Below are 17,554 nucleotides of genomic sequence, written 5' to 3'. Positions count from 1 at the left end.
CTAACACACCTACAAAACTTTCAACCTCAAGTTGCTCCTGTCTAAAAGAAATGCAGGACAAAAATGGAATAGAGTCTGAAGCAGTGACCAGTCAGTGACAGGCTCAACTTGGGATCCATCCCATTATTAGGTACCAATCCAAAATATTATTACTGATGCAATGTTGTACTTGCAGCCAGTAGCCTAGCATGGCTGTCCTCTGAGAGGCCCTGCAAGCAGCTGACTAAAACAGATATAGATAGTACCTCTAACCATTGGACTGAGGTCAACAAGCCTTATGGAAAAGTTGGGAGAATTGAAAGAACTGGAAGGATTGGAAACATCATAGAAAGACCAGTAATATCAACCTGGACCCCTGGGAGCTATCAGAGACTGAGTCACCAACTAAAGAGCAAGGGCTGTTCAGAGGTCACAGGCACCTATGTACGAGAAAGTTTTCTTATCTGGCATTAGTGGGAGAGCGTGCCCTTAAATCTGCAGAGACTTATGCCACTGGTATGAAGGTCAACTTTATGGGTTAGAGCTTCAAATTTTCAGTAGCTTTTAAAAGATCAGCTTTGCAAGAATACTTGGTGATCTCAAATTTTATTTCTTATTCAAACTTTAATGATAATTTTATTACTATTATTTATTTGGTAATAATCTGGTGAGAAATAAAAGAAGGCAACAAACAGTATAGCTGTAATTAAGTCAGATTGTCTCCAGAAATGAGAATATGATTTCATATTCAGTTGCAGAATTATTGGTCATAGGAGATGTGAACTGAATATTTTACATGGATTCGGAGAGAGGGCTATATTTCTAATATTCATTACAAAACAATCTACATAATTTGGAATAAATAAAAAACTGAAGATTTTACATTTTAGATTTAAACTTGTTTCTCTGTGTAACTCATTCACTCACATATATACCCGATCACCATGTTAGACTTGGTGTCTGGGCAGGTCAGATGTGGGAATTAGAACCCCTGAAACTGGAGTTATAGATGGTTGTGAGCTACCATGTGAGTGATGGAATCCCTTGAGATATATAGCTAGGAAGAGTTTCTGTAATGATCACCAAATGACTTTTTTAAATTGTTTTCTCCAGAAACAATATGTCTAGATTTTTGTTTTGTTTGCCTTATCAGGAAAATTCTGTTTCTGAAACAGAAAGCACAGAAAAATTCCTGTCATTCTAAGGCTGTTGCTTATGAGGTAATAAATTGTTTCTGAATGTTATATTATTAATTAATTATGATTTAAATGAATGAAATTATACTTAAGTCATTTTGCTTTAGTGTTTATTCAAGTTTAAGACTAAATAATGAAAATAGTGAGGATTCACCAAACTCAGCTCGTCCCTCCTTAGATTTCCCTGTTATTACCTTGGAGTACTCTTGGAGCTTTCCCAGGGCCAGTACAGAACCGCAGTTGGTAATCTTCAATGTTCTGGGAGGCAAAAAGAACCAACCATCACAAATAAACTGACATCAGAGTCTTGAAGAGTCTAGCAATTTCCTTTACTTACCATTTCTAGCTCTTTAGCAGGGAAATTATTTAAACCAGTACTAATGGTATTTCTTCTGACCACAGGTTTGAGAAACAGGACTGATTTCAGGAGAAAATCTATGGGTACTTGCCTTTCCTCTTGGAGGGAACCTTGATCTACTGATCCACAATAAAATAAGAAGTTGCATTCAGCCATTACCACTAACCAAGACAAATAGTATTATGAAATTTCTTACATCTGTGCAGACTGTGTGTGGTATATTGAATTTCGACTTAACATGAGCACAGAACCTAATGTCCACAGAGGCATATACTCATGGTGGCTATGATGAGTTTAGCAAAGTTAACATTCAAAAGATATGATAACTTTGAGAACAGTGAACACAAGAGTCAAAAACAGAGTCTTTGAGGGTGCCTAGAAGTGAAAACAGCCCTTGGCTTTCATTCAGAGATGTCCAGTCTGTGGAGATGAAGGACATGTGTCTATCCTGGAAAATAGGCCTGATGCTGAAAAGAAGTTCTAGAACATAATTACTGCACACAGTGTTATGGATCCATTTGAAATGATTATCTAAATAGAATGTTGAAATATTGCGCACCCTCCAGGAGTGGCTCTAACTGGAATTATTATTAATTTTATTTTCTTGTAGACTCCTATTTAAAACCAATGTCATCGTCCCATAGATTTTTTCAGTGTTAAACTTGCAGACAAAAAGCACTCAAGCAGACACACCACCAAATACCCATTTACACACAAACATACATGGAGAGGTGATAATGAAACAGAAAGAGAAAGAGAGTGAAAGAGAGAGGCAGACAGAGGTAGAGGGGCATAAAGTTAGAGAGGCAGACTGACATGTGGATTCTCATTGTACAAAATTACAGAAAGAGATAGACAGGGATGCATAAACACAGAGAAACACACACACACACAGTTACAAAGAGATACACATGCATATTTAAAAATAGAAAGACAATATATACACAGATATGTATGCAGAAAAGACATAGAAATGTAGACTCATTCATTAAAGATTTATTAAAAGTTAAAAATAAATACACTAGAACATGTACACTTACACATCCACACAAGAGAAATAAAAACAGGAAGAAATGGGAAAGACTACAGAATTACATACCAAATAGGCAGTATAGTCTAATTAAAAAAAAAAGAAAGAAAGAAAAATATTCCCTCTAACATTGGCATCCTTTAAATTAGGTATGAGCACATGACAAATTAATCACAGTTTATTACAGTGGATATGTATTATCTAGTGAAACTACACATACAGCTCAAACCATTGGGCTATGACTTTCATTTCACATAAAACTAGACACGAATTCAAGAAAAACTGTTACTCAAAGGACTATTATTATGTCTTCAATAAATTCTGATTAAAAAGATGCCAGTTGGTTTTAGTGGGATTCCCAAACCTGCGGATCCCTGCCCGCAGCAGCTCACTGCTCCCAAACCCCGTGGGAGAGAGACCTCACCACCTGGACAGGTGGGCACTCCTGAGACTGCAGAGTGGAAGAGACCACCAACACTGCTCATACCTGCCCACATCCCTGGCCCAAGTGGAAACTGGACATGGCCTCTGGGTTCCCTTGGATAAGGCCACAGCAGCAGCAGGTCCCCTGCGTCTGAGACACCACCTGAACCTGAAGAGACCGACCAGCTAAAAAGTTCTCTGCACCCAAATCCCGTGGGAGGGAGAGCAAAACCTTCAGAGAGGCAGACACACCTGGGAAACCAGAAGAGACTACACTCTGCCCACATTACTGATTCCAGAGGAAAACACCAAACGCCATCGGGAACCCTGGTGCACGGAAGCTACCGGAAAGGGCAGCGCAGATCTTCCTGGTTGCTGACCCCACGGAGAGCTCATAAGCAACAACCCACGAGCAAACTTGAGCCTCGGAACCACAGGTAAGACAAAAATTTCCTACTCCAAGTGACCTGACTAATGAACACAGGACAAAGGCCCACAGAAACAGGAAGACCTGTAGATAGGAAAAACTACACGCCCGAAAGCAGAACACTCTGTTCCCATAACTGGCTGAAAGAAAACAGGAAAACAGGTCTTCGGCACCCGTGACACACAGGCTTATAGGACAGTCTAGCCACTGTCAGATATAAGTAGCAAGTAACACTAGAGATAATCTGATGGCGAGAGGCAAGCGCAGGAACACAAGCAACAGAAACCAAGACTACATGGCATCATCGGAGCCCAATTCTCCCACCAAAGCAAACACGGAATATCCAAACACACCAGAAAAGCAAGATCTAGTTTCAAAATCATATTTGATCATGATGCTGGAGGGCTTCAAGAAAGACGTGACAAACTCCCTTAGAGAAACACAGGAAAACATAAATAAACAAGTAGAAGCCTACAGAGAGGAATCGCAAAAATCCCTGAAAGAATTCCAGGAAAACACAATCAAACAGTTGAAGGAATTAAAAATGGAAATAGAAGCAATCAAGAAAGAACACATGGAAATAATCCTGGATATAGAAAACCAAAAGAAGAGACAAGGAGCCATAGATATAAGCTTCACCAACAGAATACAAGAGATAGAAGAGAGAATCTCAAGAGCAGAAGATTCCATAGAAATCATCAACACAACTGTCAAAGATAATGTAAAGCAGAAAAAGCTACTGGTCCAAAACATACAGGAAATCCAGGACTCAATGAGAAGATCAAACCTAAGGATAATAGGTATAGAAGAGAGTGAAGACTCCCAGCTCTAAGGACCAGTAAATATCTTCAACAAAATCATAGAAGAAAACTTCTGTAACGTAAAGAAAGAGATACCCATAAGCATATAAGAAGCCTACAGAACTCCAAATAGATTGGACCAGAAAAGAAACTACTCCCGTCACATAATAGTCAAAACACCAAACGCAAAAAATAAAGAAAGAATATTAAAAGCAGTAAGGGAAAAAGGTCAAGTAACATATAAAGGCAGACCTATCAGAATCACACCAGACATTATGCCAGAAACTAAGAAAGCCATAAGATACTGGACAGATGTCATACAGACCCTAAGAGAACACAAAAGCCAGCCCAGGTTACTGTATCCTACAAAACTCTCAATTAACATAGATGGAGAAACCAAGATATTCCATGGCAAAACCAAATTTACACAATATCTTTCTACAAATCCAGCACTACAAAGGATAATAAATGGCAAAGCCCAACATAAGGAGTCAAGCTACACCCTAGAAGAAGCAAGAAACTAATCATCTTGACAACAAAACAAAGAGAGGAAAGCACACAAACATAACCTCACATCCAAATATGAATGTAACAGGAAGCAATAATCACTATTCCTTAATATCTCTTAACATCAATGGCCTCAACTCCCCAATAAAAAGACATAGATTAACAAACTGGATATGCAACGAGGACCCTGCATTCTGCTGCCTACAGGAAACACACCTCAGAGACAAAGATAGACACTACCTCAGAGTGAAAGGCTGGAAAACAACTTTCCAAGCAAATGGTCAGAAGAAGCAAGCTGGAGTAGCCATTCTAATATCAAATAAAATCAATTTTCAACTAAAAGTCATCAAAAAAGATAAGGAAGGACACTTCATATTCATCAAAGGAAAAATCCACCAAGATGAACTCTCAATCCTAAATATTTATGCCCCAAAAACAAGGGCACCTATATACGTAAAAGAAACCATTGTAAAGCTCAAAACACACATTGCACCTCACACAATAATAGTAGGAGATTTCAACACCCCACTCTCATCAATGGACAGATCATGGAAACAGTAATTAAACAGAGACGTAGACAGTCTAAGAGAAGTCATGAACCAAATGGACTTAACAGATATTTATAGAACATTCTATCCTAAAGCAAAAGGATATACCTTCTTTTCAGCTCCTCATGGTACTTTCTCCAAAACTGACCATATAATTGGTCAAAAAACGGGCCTCAACAGGTACAGAAAGATAGAAATAATCCCATGCGTGCTATCAGATCACCATGGCCTAAAACTGGTCTTCAATAACAATAAGGGAAGAATGCCCACATACAAGTGGAAATTGAACAATGCTCTACTCAATGATAACCTGGTCAAGGAAGAAATAAAGAAGGACATGAAAGACTTCTTAGAATTTAATGAAAATGAAGGTACAACATACCCAAACTTATGGGACACAATGAAAGCTGTGCTAAGAGGAAAACTCATAGCGCTGAGGGCCTGCAGAAAGAAACAGGAAAGAGCATATGTCAGCAGCTTGACAGCACACCTAAAAGCTCTAGAACAAAAAGAAGCAAATACACCCAGGAGGAGTAGAAGGCAGGAAATAATCAAACTCAGAGCTGAAATCAACCAAGTAGAAACAAAAAGGACCATAGAAAGAATCAACAGAACCAAAAGTTGGTTTTTGAGAAAATCAACAAGATAGATAAACCCTTAGCCAGACTAACGAGAGGACTCAGAGAGTGTGTCCAAATTAACAAAATCAGAAATGAAAAGGGAGAGATAACTACAGATTCAGAGGAAATTCAAAAAATCATCAGATCATACTACAAAAGCCTATATTCAACAAAACTTGAAAATCTGCAGGAAATGGACAGTTTACTAGACAGATACCAGGTACCGAAGTTAAATCAGGAACAGATAAACCAGTTAAACAACCCCATAACTCCTAAGGAAATAGAAGCAGTCATTAAAGGTCTTCCAACCAAAAAGAGCCTGGGTCCAGACTGGTTTAGTGCAGAATTCTATCAGACCTTCATAGAAGACCTCATACCAATACTATCCAAACTATTCCACCAAATTGAAACAGATGGAGCACTACCGAATTCCTTCTATGAAGCCACAATTACTCTTATACCTAAACCACACAAAGACCCAACAAAGAAAGAGAACTTCACACCAATTTCCCTTATGAATATCGATGCAAAAATACTCAATAAAATTCTGGCAAACCGAATCCAAGAGCACATCAAAACAATCACCCACCATGATCAAGTAGGCTTCATCCCAGGCATGCAGGGATGGTTTAATATACGGAAAACCATCAACGTGATCCATTATATAAACAAACTGAAAGAACAAAACCCCATGATTATTTCATTAGATGCTGAGAAAGCATTTGACAAAATTCAACACCCCTTCATTGTAAAAGTCCTGGAAAGAATAGGAATTCAAGGCCCATACCTAAACTACATAGTAAAAGCCATATACAGCAAACCAGTTGCTAACATTAAACTAAATGGAGAGAAACTTGAAGCAATCCCACTGAAATCAGGGACTAGACAAGGCTGCCCACTCTCTCCCTACTTATTCAATATAGTTCTTGAAGTTCTAGCCAGAGCAATCAGACAACAAAAGGAGGTCAAGGGGATACAGATCGGAAAAGGAGAAGTCAAAATATCACTATTTGCAGATGATATGATAGTATATTTAAGTGATCCCAAAGATCCACCAGAGAACTACTAAAGCTGATAAACAACCTCAGCAAAGTGGTGGGTATAAAATTAACTCAAATAAATCAGTAGCCTTCCTCTATACAAAAGAGAAACAAACCGAGACAGAAATTAGGGAAATGACACTCTTCATAATAGACTCAAATAATATAAAGTACCTCAGTGTGACTTTAACCAAGCAAGTAAAAGATCTGTACAATAAGAACTTCAAGACTCTGAAGAAAGAAATTGAGGAAAACCTCAGAAGATGGAAAGATCTCCCATGCTCATGGATCGGCAGGATTAATATAGAAAAAATGGCCATTTTACCAAAAGCGATCTACAGATTCAATGCAATCCCCATGAAAATACCAATCCAATTCTTCGAAGAGTTAGACAGAACAATTGGCAAATTTATCTGGAATAACAAAAAACCCAGAATAGCTAAAACTATCCTCAAAAATAAAAGGACTTCAGGGGGAATCACTATCCATGAACTCAAGCAGTATTACAAAGCAATAGTGATAAAAACTGGATGGTATTGGTACAGAGACAGACAGATAGACCAATGGAACAGAATTGAAGAACCAGAAATGAACCCACACACCTATGGGCACTTGATTTTTGACAAAGGAGACACAACCATCCAATGGAAAAAAGATAGCATATTCAGCAAATGGTGGTGGTTCAACTGGAGGTCAACATGTAGAAGAATGCACATCGATCCATGCTTATCACCCTGTACAAAGTTTAAGTCCAAGTGTTTCAAGGACCTCCACATCAAACCAGATACGCTCAAACTAAAAGAAGAAATACTAGGGCAGCATCTCAAACACATGAGCACCGGAAAAAATTTCGTGAACAAAACACCAATGGCTTATGCTCTAAGATCAAGAATTGACAAATGGGATCTCATAAAACTGCAAAGCTTCTAAAAGGCAAAGGACACTGTGGTTTGGACAAAACGGCAACCAACAGGGAAAAGATCTTTACCAATCCTACAACAGATAGAGGCCTTATATCCAAAATATACAAAGAACTCAAGAAGTTAGACCGCAGGGAGACAAATAACCCTATTAAAAATGGGGTTCAGAGCTAAACAAAGAATTCACAGCTGAGGAATGACGAATGGCTGAGAAACACCTAAAGAAATGTTCAACATCTTTAGTCATAAGGGAAATGCAAATCAAAACAACCCTGAGATTTCACCTCACACCAGTGAGAATGGCTAAGTACAAAAACTCAGGTGACAGCAAATGGTGGCGAGGATGTGGAGAAAGAGGAACACTCCTCCATTGTTGGTGGGATTGCAGACTGGTACGATGATTCTGGAAATCAGTCTGGAGGTTCCTCGGAAAATTGGACATTGAACTGCCTGAGGATCCAGCTATACCTTTCTTGGGCATATACCCAAAAGATGCCCCAACATATAAAAAAGACACGTGCTCCACTATGTTCATATCAGCCTTATTTATAAGAGCCAGAAACTGGAAAGAACCCAGATGCCCTTCAACAGAAGAATGAATACAGAAAATGTGGTACATCTACACAATGGAATATTACTCAGCTATCAAAAACAATGACTTTATGAAATTCGTAGGCAAATGGTTGGAACTGGAAAATATCATCCTGAGTGAGGTAACCCAATCACAGAAAGACACACATGGTATGCACTCATTGATAAGTGGCTATTAGCCCAAATGCTTGAATTACCCTAGATGCCTAGAACACATGAAACTCAAGACGGATGATCAAAATGTGAAATCTTCACTCCTTCTTTAAAAGGGGAACAAGAATACCCTTGGCAGGGAATAGAGAGGCAAAGATTAAAACAGAGACAGAAGGAACACCCATTCAGAACCTGCCCCACATGTGGCCCATACATAGCCACCCAATTAGATAAGATGGATGAAGCAATGAAGTGCAGGCAGACAGGAGCCGGATGTAGATCTCTCCTGAGAGACACTGCCAGAATACAGCATATACATAGGTGATTGCCAGCAGCAAACCACTGAACTGAGAACAGGACCCCCGTTGAAGGAATCAGAGAAAGAACTGGAAAGCTTGAAGGGGCTCGAGACCCCATATGAACAACAATGCCAAGCAACCAGAGCTTCCAGGGACTAAGCCACTACCTAAAGACTATACATGGACTGACCCTGGACTCTGACCTCATAGGTAGCATTGAATATCCTAGTAAGATCACTAGTGTAAGGGGAAGCCCTGGGTCTTGCTAAGACTGAACCCCCAGTGAACGTGATTGTTGCGGGGAGAGTGGCAATGGGGGGAGGATGGGGAGTGGAACACCCATAAAGAAGGGGAGAGGGAGGGGTTAGGGGGATGTTGGGCCTTAAACCGGGAAAGGGAATAACACTCAAAATGTAAATAAGAAATACTCAAGTTAATAAAAAAAAAATAGAAAGAAATTTATACCTAACAAATAAAATAAAAAAGGAGCCTTTTGTAAAATATGATTTGTAAATGTATCATGATCTAATTTCATCTGTATTTACACATTTCCACTTATGTGAATCTCAAAAGCAAAATTCAATTTTAACTCAAAATAGATTGAAAGTAACTTACATGCTTTCTTATCATTGGTAGTACATTGCTTATTATGTCATTCACCATATCAAAGTTTGTTGCTGTCACATACAGAGGGTATTGAATGCACAGAGAGAAAAATGCTATAAAATAACCTGAAAGCTCATGAATACAACATTAATATGATCTAATCATTATTTACAATTTATAATCTGTAACAACTCCTCTAATGTAGAACTCATTTTCTTCCCATAGGCTAAGTCTGGAAGACACTCAGTCTAACATATTTATATTAGAATTTAGTTCTTGGGTACTGAAAAATCAAACGTAACTGTAACAGGTTGTGTATGATAAAGGACTGAGAAGCCATGGGTGCTAGAGCTCAGCATCCTGATTTCTCTTTCATTATGGCAGAACGTAGTCAGGGAGGACACTTAAAAAGAGAGCAGAGACGTTTGCTTCCTCTCCAACTGGACTTCCATCATTACAGCCTTACTTCCATGTGCTTCATATGCACAGTTCTAGGAAAATGAGGTTGGGAAGCAGCACAATTATTTTTATAAAAATTAAAATTAGTGAGCACTCTTATCATATCAGGGTTTGTAAATACTTAGATGGCATACAGATATAGAGTGTTGAATTCTTTTATGGTGATAGATCTAGGGATCCAAAATGAATATATTAGAAACAAGACCCCATTTCTTAACACTCCCAGGAAAAAACAAGGTACTTGTTAGCTCTCTACTGCCTCTCACATTTAGGATCTGCTCCAGAGACCAAGGAAGACAGCAGCAAGAATATAGCATGAAATCAAAGCATAGTAATCGGACAAGAAACCACTGATGTACTGGAAATCTAATAAATAACCAGACAGTGAGTACATAAGTATATTTTTATGAAGTTAGTATCTATATTATCAGTTATCTTTGATGAGGATTGTAAGTATCTATCTGTAAGTATCTGTTTCAGTCCCTTAAATGAGAAACACAGCACATGTGCTCTCTCCCTATCCATAACAACCATGAACCCAAACCTAAGAAAACCACTTCACAAGCCATCTCTTTTACAAAGGTTTCATTCATTACTTTTTAATTTTTACTTTTTATTAATCAACTGCTATGCATAATCTATTACTTTGAAAATAATATGAGTGAGTGTGTCTGTGTCTGTGGTGTGTTTGCATGTGTGTGTGCCTGTGTGTGTGTATGTGTGCGTGTGTGTGTGTTTGTGTGTATGTTTGAGTGCTTCTGATGATTCATCCAAGACCCCAATGTTACATGTCAGCTTAGTAGAATTTTATGAAAAGGACAACTTACACTAACTGACTTTGTATCTTTTTATGCAGAGGCTAACAATTATGCAAAAGCATCTTAGAATATGAAAAAAAAAACCAGCTCTGATCTTGTGGTTGGAATGTAACAATAAAGGAACAAATTTAAGTTTTTGTTCAGAATGTAAAATTAATCACCTATGGGTGAAAATATAGATCAGGGCTCAGAAATCATACATGCCAGAAGGAAATAATCACCTGCAAGTTTCCTTCTTACACCAATATGGCACATTGAAATATGTACATATATTCATAAACCACATACTCATAGGAACACACACACACACACACACACACACACACACACACACACATAGAGACAGACGCACACACACATGGAAGCATTGAACATTTAAAGAAAAGTAAAGCTTCTGATATTTTGATGAATGTCTGAAAACATTGGTATAATTTTAAGATAACAAAGTTTTATTATGAAGAATTCTGCACATGAGATAGAGTAATAATTCACACGGGACTTTAATTCACATTATTGTAAACATTTTGTTTTCACAGCATTAGAAACATATTAATGTCTAATTAATGGTTGCAAAGATGTGTACATCTCTTTCTGATGGTGATTTTGTTTGTAAAACAGATTTCAAGACAAAGAGACTTTTTAAATAAAATATTTCTACAAATAACATTTGTAAAGCATGAAAACTAAAATAGAACTGGTAGTTTTATTATATATGCTAAAGTATTTCTTGACTCATGATGAACCACAGAAAGGTAAACAATTCTTAAGAGAGAAGATCAACCTTAGGATAGTTCACATGCTCCTTCTATGAGGAATAAAATGTTTTAATTTTTCAAAGACAAATAAAAAAAATTTAACGTAAATATATTTGCCTATATGTTCAGATAGAAATAATAACTGTAAATATTGAAATTACATATTAATAGACTAAATGTGCAACAGTGAGGTGATACTATCAGTAACAAGGTATGAATTTTAAAACAGATTACTAAAATCATGGAGGCATGTAGTAAAATACTGTCCCCCAGCCATGGCATAAGCATTGACTCATGAGGACAGTGCAGTTGTTTTCTATACAATGCTAAGACCAAAAGTCAATATTTTATACATTGGTAATTATTAGAGTCAAGAAAAGGAAAGAACATGAATATAGGGAAAGGTTTGGGGATATCGTGTGATTGTGCGGGGGATTTGGCATTTCTATACTTACACGAAATTATCGAATAAAGATAATTCTAAAATCATCTGCATCTATCTATTTTAAAATATAAGAAGTATCTGAGAGATCTACATTCAATCTTAAGAATAAAGAAAAAACAAAAATTAGGCGGAAAAATCCTAATATAAAAATAGGATTAAAACATTTTCCTAATTTATCCATAGAAAAACTTTACAGGTTTATCTTAAGTGTAATGAAATACATTGATGATTCAAAGAATTTTCAAACGATAAAAGAAGAGGCTAAAGTATAAACAAAAAAATCAATGAAAACTACTAAAAATTGATATATATATAAAATATATATGAAGAATTATTTCTGAATACTGACTAGAGAATATGAAGAAAGAAAATAAGGGAAGATATCTAAGAAAGGTAGAAGAATGTTTTGATGATCTGATAATATCTCTTCAAAGACAGAAAGGATATAAACATATAACATGAATAAAAGTTATAATTATCTATTACCAATCTTCTGAACTACATGAAAGGTTTTTAATAATTATGGTAGGATAAAATATTAAAGCACTAGAGTCATGGGAGAGAATTAGTAAAAATGTTCATGTTGAAGCAAATGGATCTAAGTCACAAAAGTGTACAACGCTGAGCATTTGCCACAGCTAAAGTCAAACAGCAGAGGCAAGAGACCATTTCCCTATGGGACATTCTGCTCTTCTGCTCTTCTCTGTCCTGAGGACATATATGGTTCAGCCAAACTAATGAGTGTTCCCTGATTTATGTCACTGACTCAAAATCTATTTTATACTATTTTTAGTTACTGTTTTGTGTAACGTGGACCTGGTATGAGTAAGAAATTGCTTGGTGATCTAAAATATCTTCATTATAGTGCCCTTTGTAAGTCGAGTGCAGTGTCCACAGTGACATGTTAGAACACTGACTCTAGGTGTACCCATTAGCATTTATGAAAGGCAGAGAGGTGGTGATCCCTGAGTCACAGTATATTCTGCTTTACAGTAGGAAATGTCTACATGTTACATAGTAGTTAAATTTTTGATCTGCACTAAACCCAATACTGGGAAGTGAACAATAATATAAGCCTGAGAAAAGTAGACAATTATTCAATAGATATTTATGTTTATCTCAATGATAGAACTACTGTATAGTATTGTGAGGTTGTGAGTTTTATCCTAAACACCATACACAAAGATGAACACACACACACACACACACACACACACACACACACACACACACACACACACACACCACTGTTAAATTTATAAAGGTAATTTCTGAACAGAACCACATGCAAAGCTACCCTCATGACTAGATTATTCAAATAAACATGAGGATGAAAGCCATGACTTTGTAGCTGGTATTCAGAGGAAGGTATAAGGATGCATAGTAAGAGACTTAGAGAAAGAGCACAGAATGGAGATAAAGAGCTAATATGTCATTGAACACTTAGGAATGGAGATAAAGAGCTAATATATCATTGAACAGTTAGGTATGGAGTGTTATGGTTATAACACTTAGGTATATCAATAATGCTTTATGATAATATTATATAATAAAAATTGTTTTCTAGACATAAATATTTTAAAATGAATAAGGAATAGAGGAAACAACACACAAGTTTATATATAAGCAATAAGGATTCAGGAGGGAGCAGTTTAATTGTACTAATAATACTCCACTTGGAAATATATGCTGTTGGAAATACTTGGTTCAATTTTCAGTGATTTAACAAAAAGTATTTCCTCTTTTTGGATCTCTAGTACATGAATCAGTCTTGTTTCATGTTGCTCTCTACACATCACATATGAGAGTCCTATGTCTGCATTGACTACAGATATAATTTAATATAATTTAATGTAAAATAATTTAATTAGTTCCACACAATACTGTCTAAATTCTCTCCCTCAGTCTCTCTGTCCCTCTGTCCTCTCTCCCTCTGTCCTGCTCTCCCCATCCATGCTCTTCTTATGTCTCCATCTTCCATTACTTTACAAACTGCCTCTCTCCTAGTCATGAACATGGAATATTAGTTTTGGTTTTGTATTCACATACAGTGTCACAGCCTGCAATGTTCTCAGTGAATATCCGCATGGGAAGTTCCATTTTGTTGTGTTTCTTGGCTTCACGAATGGATCTGTGAAATGCAACAAAAATATACAGTACAGCAAGATTAATTAGGAGCATATTTCAAGCTAATCCCTGCTAATATTTTTTCAGAATCATCTTAGCTTTCAATATAAGAAAATAAGTTCAGCAATATTCATTATTTGACTGGTGAATAGTGAAAAATGTTTCAGAAACAGATATAGTCAGGTAATAACACATTGACCTAAGTAGTATAGCCAGTCCTCAAAATGATGTGCCTGAAACAAACAGAAGAATAGAAATTTGCTTGACCTCAAAGGAGGAAGCAGCAGATGGTTGGAATGTGTATGATAGAGTGACATCTACTTAGTGGAACTTAAAATAAGACTTGAGAGTACTGTTTACTCTAATACGAAGAGGAAATAATAAATGCAGAACTTCCACCAAATTAAATAAAATAATGAATGGACAGGAGAATGCAAAGCATTTTCCATTGACCATCTAATTAACAACTGATTTCGAGACAGATTATCAAATGTGTATATATATATATATACATATATATATACATATATATATATATATATATCGAAGCACATACTACCATTCCTATATCACCAAAGAATTAAAATATTAACAAAAGTAAAATACCTTTGTAGAAAGAAATACCACCAAATGGTCTGTCCCATGGAACTGTGAAATTGAAAAATAGTAGAGTCATGATAAATGGTAAGATTTTTAAGGTTATTATGCATAAAAATATCTTACGTCTGTGGTCATCAATTATGGTATAGGTATATTTGGCAGTCTCTACATGATTCCACCTCTAAATGACCTAATTTTTGTACTGCTGTGCTGTCATGTGACACTTTACCATCCCTAAATATAATATTTCTCATATTTGATAAGAGAGAAACCCTAAGTATTAAATAACAAACTTTTGAGATTTTACCGGAGGAATAGAAAACATTCAGAGAACAAAAGGTGATCTTCTCTTTTGTCAGAGTCTATGACAAATGCTTTTCCATGTAAAGAGCAAAGTCACAGAGCCTAGAATGCTCATAAAACTTGTGTTTGTGTTATTTGAGTCAACTGTGTGATGACACTAAGAATTTGGATAGAAGAATGAAAAGAGCCCAAATATGGAGTATGCATGAACTTTTCATGTGGAAAAAAATTCGAATTTTAGTGTATGTTTGATTAGAGCAGAAGGCACATGCTACACAATCCCTGTGATTCCATCAACTACACTCAATATAATATCAATATGCCATGAGCACATCTTCTCATGAAAGATTAGAATGCAAATTTGAAATTTTCCTGAACTCTGAAAATTATACCTGACTCTGATGGTCTAATGACACCAGTCCTTTTTAATTGACTATAAAAACCAGTGATATTCTTCTGCAGAGACATTCAAATACTTGAGTATTGCATGAGTAACTTTTCATCATTCAATTAAATACTAATTTTTAAGAAAATGTGGGAGTATATAAAGTATTTTTCAAATTTAATTATACTACACAATATTATTGGGAAGAGATAGATCTGTGTACTTTTAAGACACAGATAAAATCAGATCATTTTGGGAAGAAGAATGTGTAGGATAAATAAGATCTTGTCTTGTTCACATTCTTCTAGGACAATGCACCTCTGTCCTGCCCCATGGATCTTGTGGAGTCTTGAACATCGCAGATGAAAACATAAAGCACACTGGTGCTTTGCCCATTGATCCGGCACTGTGGGCTCACACGAGGTTAGAGGTAGCTCGCGAGGTCATGCTGTGCAAGTGCGTCCAAAATGTTGTACATGCTTCCGCATCTACACAATGGCTGGCAGGTAGACCGGCCAATCCTTTCAGAGGAGGACTGCGTGGTCATCATTTACTTCGGACACGACTAGGACCCCACTTGCATGAAGATATACAAAGTTCTGTACAGCATCGCCGAAACGAAATGGAAGATAGTGAGAGATCTTCCTCATCTCGTATGAGTTCCGTTTGGATAACCCAGGTGTCTTAAAGCAAATGGTGCTGGTGTCGCTTGTGCTCTGTGGCATCCTCTCTGATTCTCCCGAGTCTGATAGGCTTTTCTGCCGCCAATATGAGCATCTGCTGGGCTCGGCCATATGACCTGATAAACATACAACACTGCAACCTGCTCTGCCTGCCCGAGAACTACCCGATGAAGTACTACTATCATGGCCTCTCGTGGCCCAGCTCTCCTACATTGCTGAGGATGAGGTTGGGAAGATTGTGGGTTATGTTCTGGCCAAAATGAAAGAGGATCCTGATAACGTCCCTCATGGACACATCACCCCACTGGCTGTGAAGCGCTGCCACCTAAGCTTTGCCCTGGCCAAGAAGCTAATGGACCAGGCCTCCCAGGCCATGATAGAGGACTTCAGTGCAAAGTATGTCTCCCTGCATGCCAGGAAGAGCAACTGAGCAGCCTTGCACCTCTGTTCCAGCACCCTGAACTTCCAGGTTAGTGAGGTGGAGCCCAAGTACTATGCAGATGGCGAAGATGCATATGCTCTGAAGCGAGATCTCTCACAGATGGCAGATGAGCTGAGAAGGCAACTGGAGCTGAAGAAAGGCGGATATGTCGTTTTTGGTTCCAAGGAGAATCAGGGTAGCACACTTCCTGGTTCCGAAGAGGCCTATCAGCGGGACAACCTGGCTAGAGGTGACAGTGGCAGTAATGGCAAAGATAGCACTGGTGTCCAAGACAGCTTGCAGGCCTTGGGGTCCGCCTCTTAGGACCTGCTTGAGCACAACAGGTCCTCGTATTTTAGTCATATTGTTCTTGGGAACCTTGTTCTGCAGTCCTGTGACGCAAATGGCTCTCCTTTTGATGCTTAGCAACCTTCTGCATAACCTGTGTGATCATGGACGCACACCTGGACACAGAACCTGTTGTGCGGGAGTCAAGGAGGCCTGAGGACTGCCAGGCAGCGCCTTTCTTGGCTTCTTCATGCTGCCATCAGATTCTGTTCAGTGCTGTACTGGTTCTGTATATCCTGCTGGTTTCCAAACCCTAGAATGCTAAACAGGAAGTGAGGACAACTTGAGAATACCCCAGCATCCTGCATTTGCCAGTGTTTATCTGGGTTTCCCTTGGAGTAGAACCGTCAAGCTAGTCCTCATGCCCTCTCCCTTGTGGGGAGTTATCCGCTCTTGCTTTCTGGGGAACTGCCTGGCCTTGCCCTCCCTTCTTTTGAAGAAGAATGCTCTCTTTCCTGGTGGAAAGTATTACCAGTTGTAATACTCCTAAGTTAGTTTTTAAAAAATGCTAGAAATGTGGGCACATGTCTGCATAACTGTCTCCTTTGAAGTTTGTCGCTAATCTTTCACCAGATTCAAACAGCAGAGTAGTACCTTAATTAATTAATTTTTTAAATGTGTCCAAAGAATGTGTCAAAACAAACTGAGAAATATATAGGAATAGTCCAGTAAGCATCAACCCTACTCAAAGAAGTATATGCCACTAAGGAAGC

The 17,554-nt window shown here is 37.7% G+C and overlaps 3 pseudogenes; 2 read left to right on the top strand and 1 right to left on the bottom strand.

Moving 5' to 3' along the window:
* The window catches only part of Ralbp1-ps3 (ralA binding protein 1, pseudogene 3), a 30,985-nt pseudogene extending 15,177 nt beyond the window's left edge, over positions 1-15,808 (bottom strand).
* A 48-nt stretch (positions 15,809-15,856) lies between these two features.
* Txnl4a-ps7 (thioredoxin-like 4A, pseudogene 7) lies at positions 15,857-16,048 on the top strand (annotated as a pseudogene).
* Positions 16,049-16,158: 110 nt separating this feature from the next.
* On the top strand, positions 16,159-16,817 carry Naa11-ps3 (N(alpha)-acetyltransferase 11, NatA catalytic subunit, pseudogene 3; annotated as a pseudogene).
* Positions 16,818-17,554: the final 737 nt, after the last annotated feature.

Source organism: Rattus norvegicus, chromosome 3 (assembly GCF_021556685.1).
Source record: "Rattus norvegicus strain SHRSP/BbbUtx chromosome 3, alternate assembly SHRSP_T2T, whole genome shotgun sequence".
NCBI classification, from domain to species: domain Eukaryota; kingdom Metazoa; phylum Chordata; class Mammalia; order Rodentia; family Muridae; genus Rattus; species Rattus norvegicus.
Note: the sequence above shows the minus strand (reverse complement) of the source record. Positions and strands in the feature narration are given on the sequence as shown.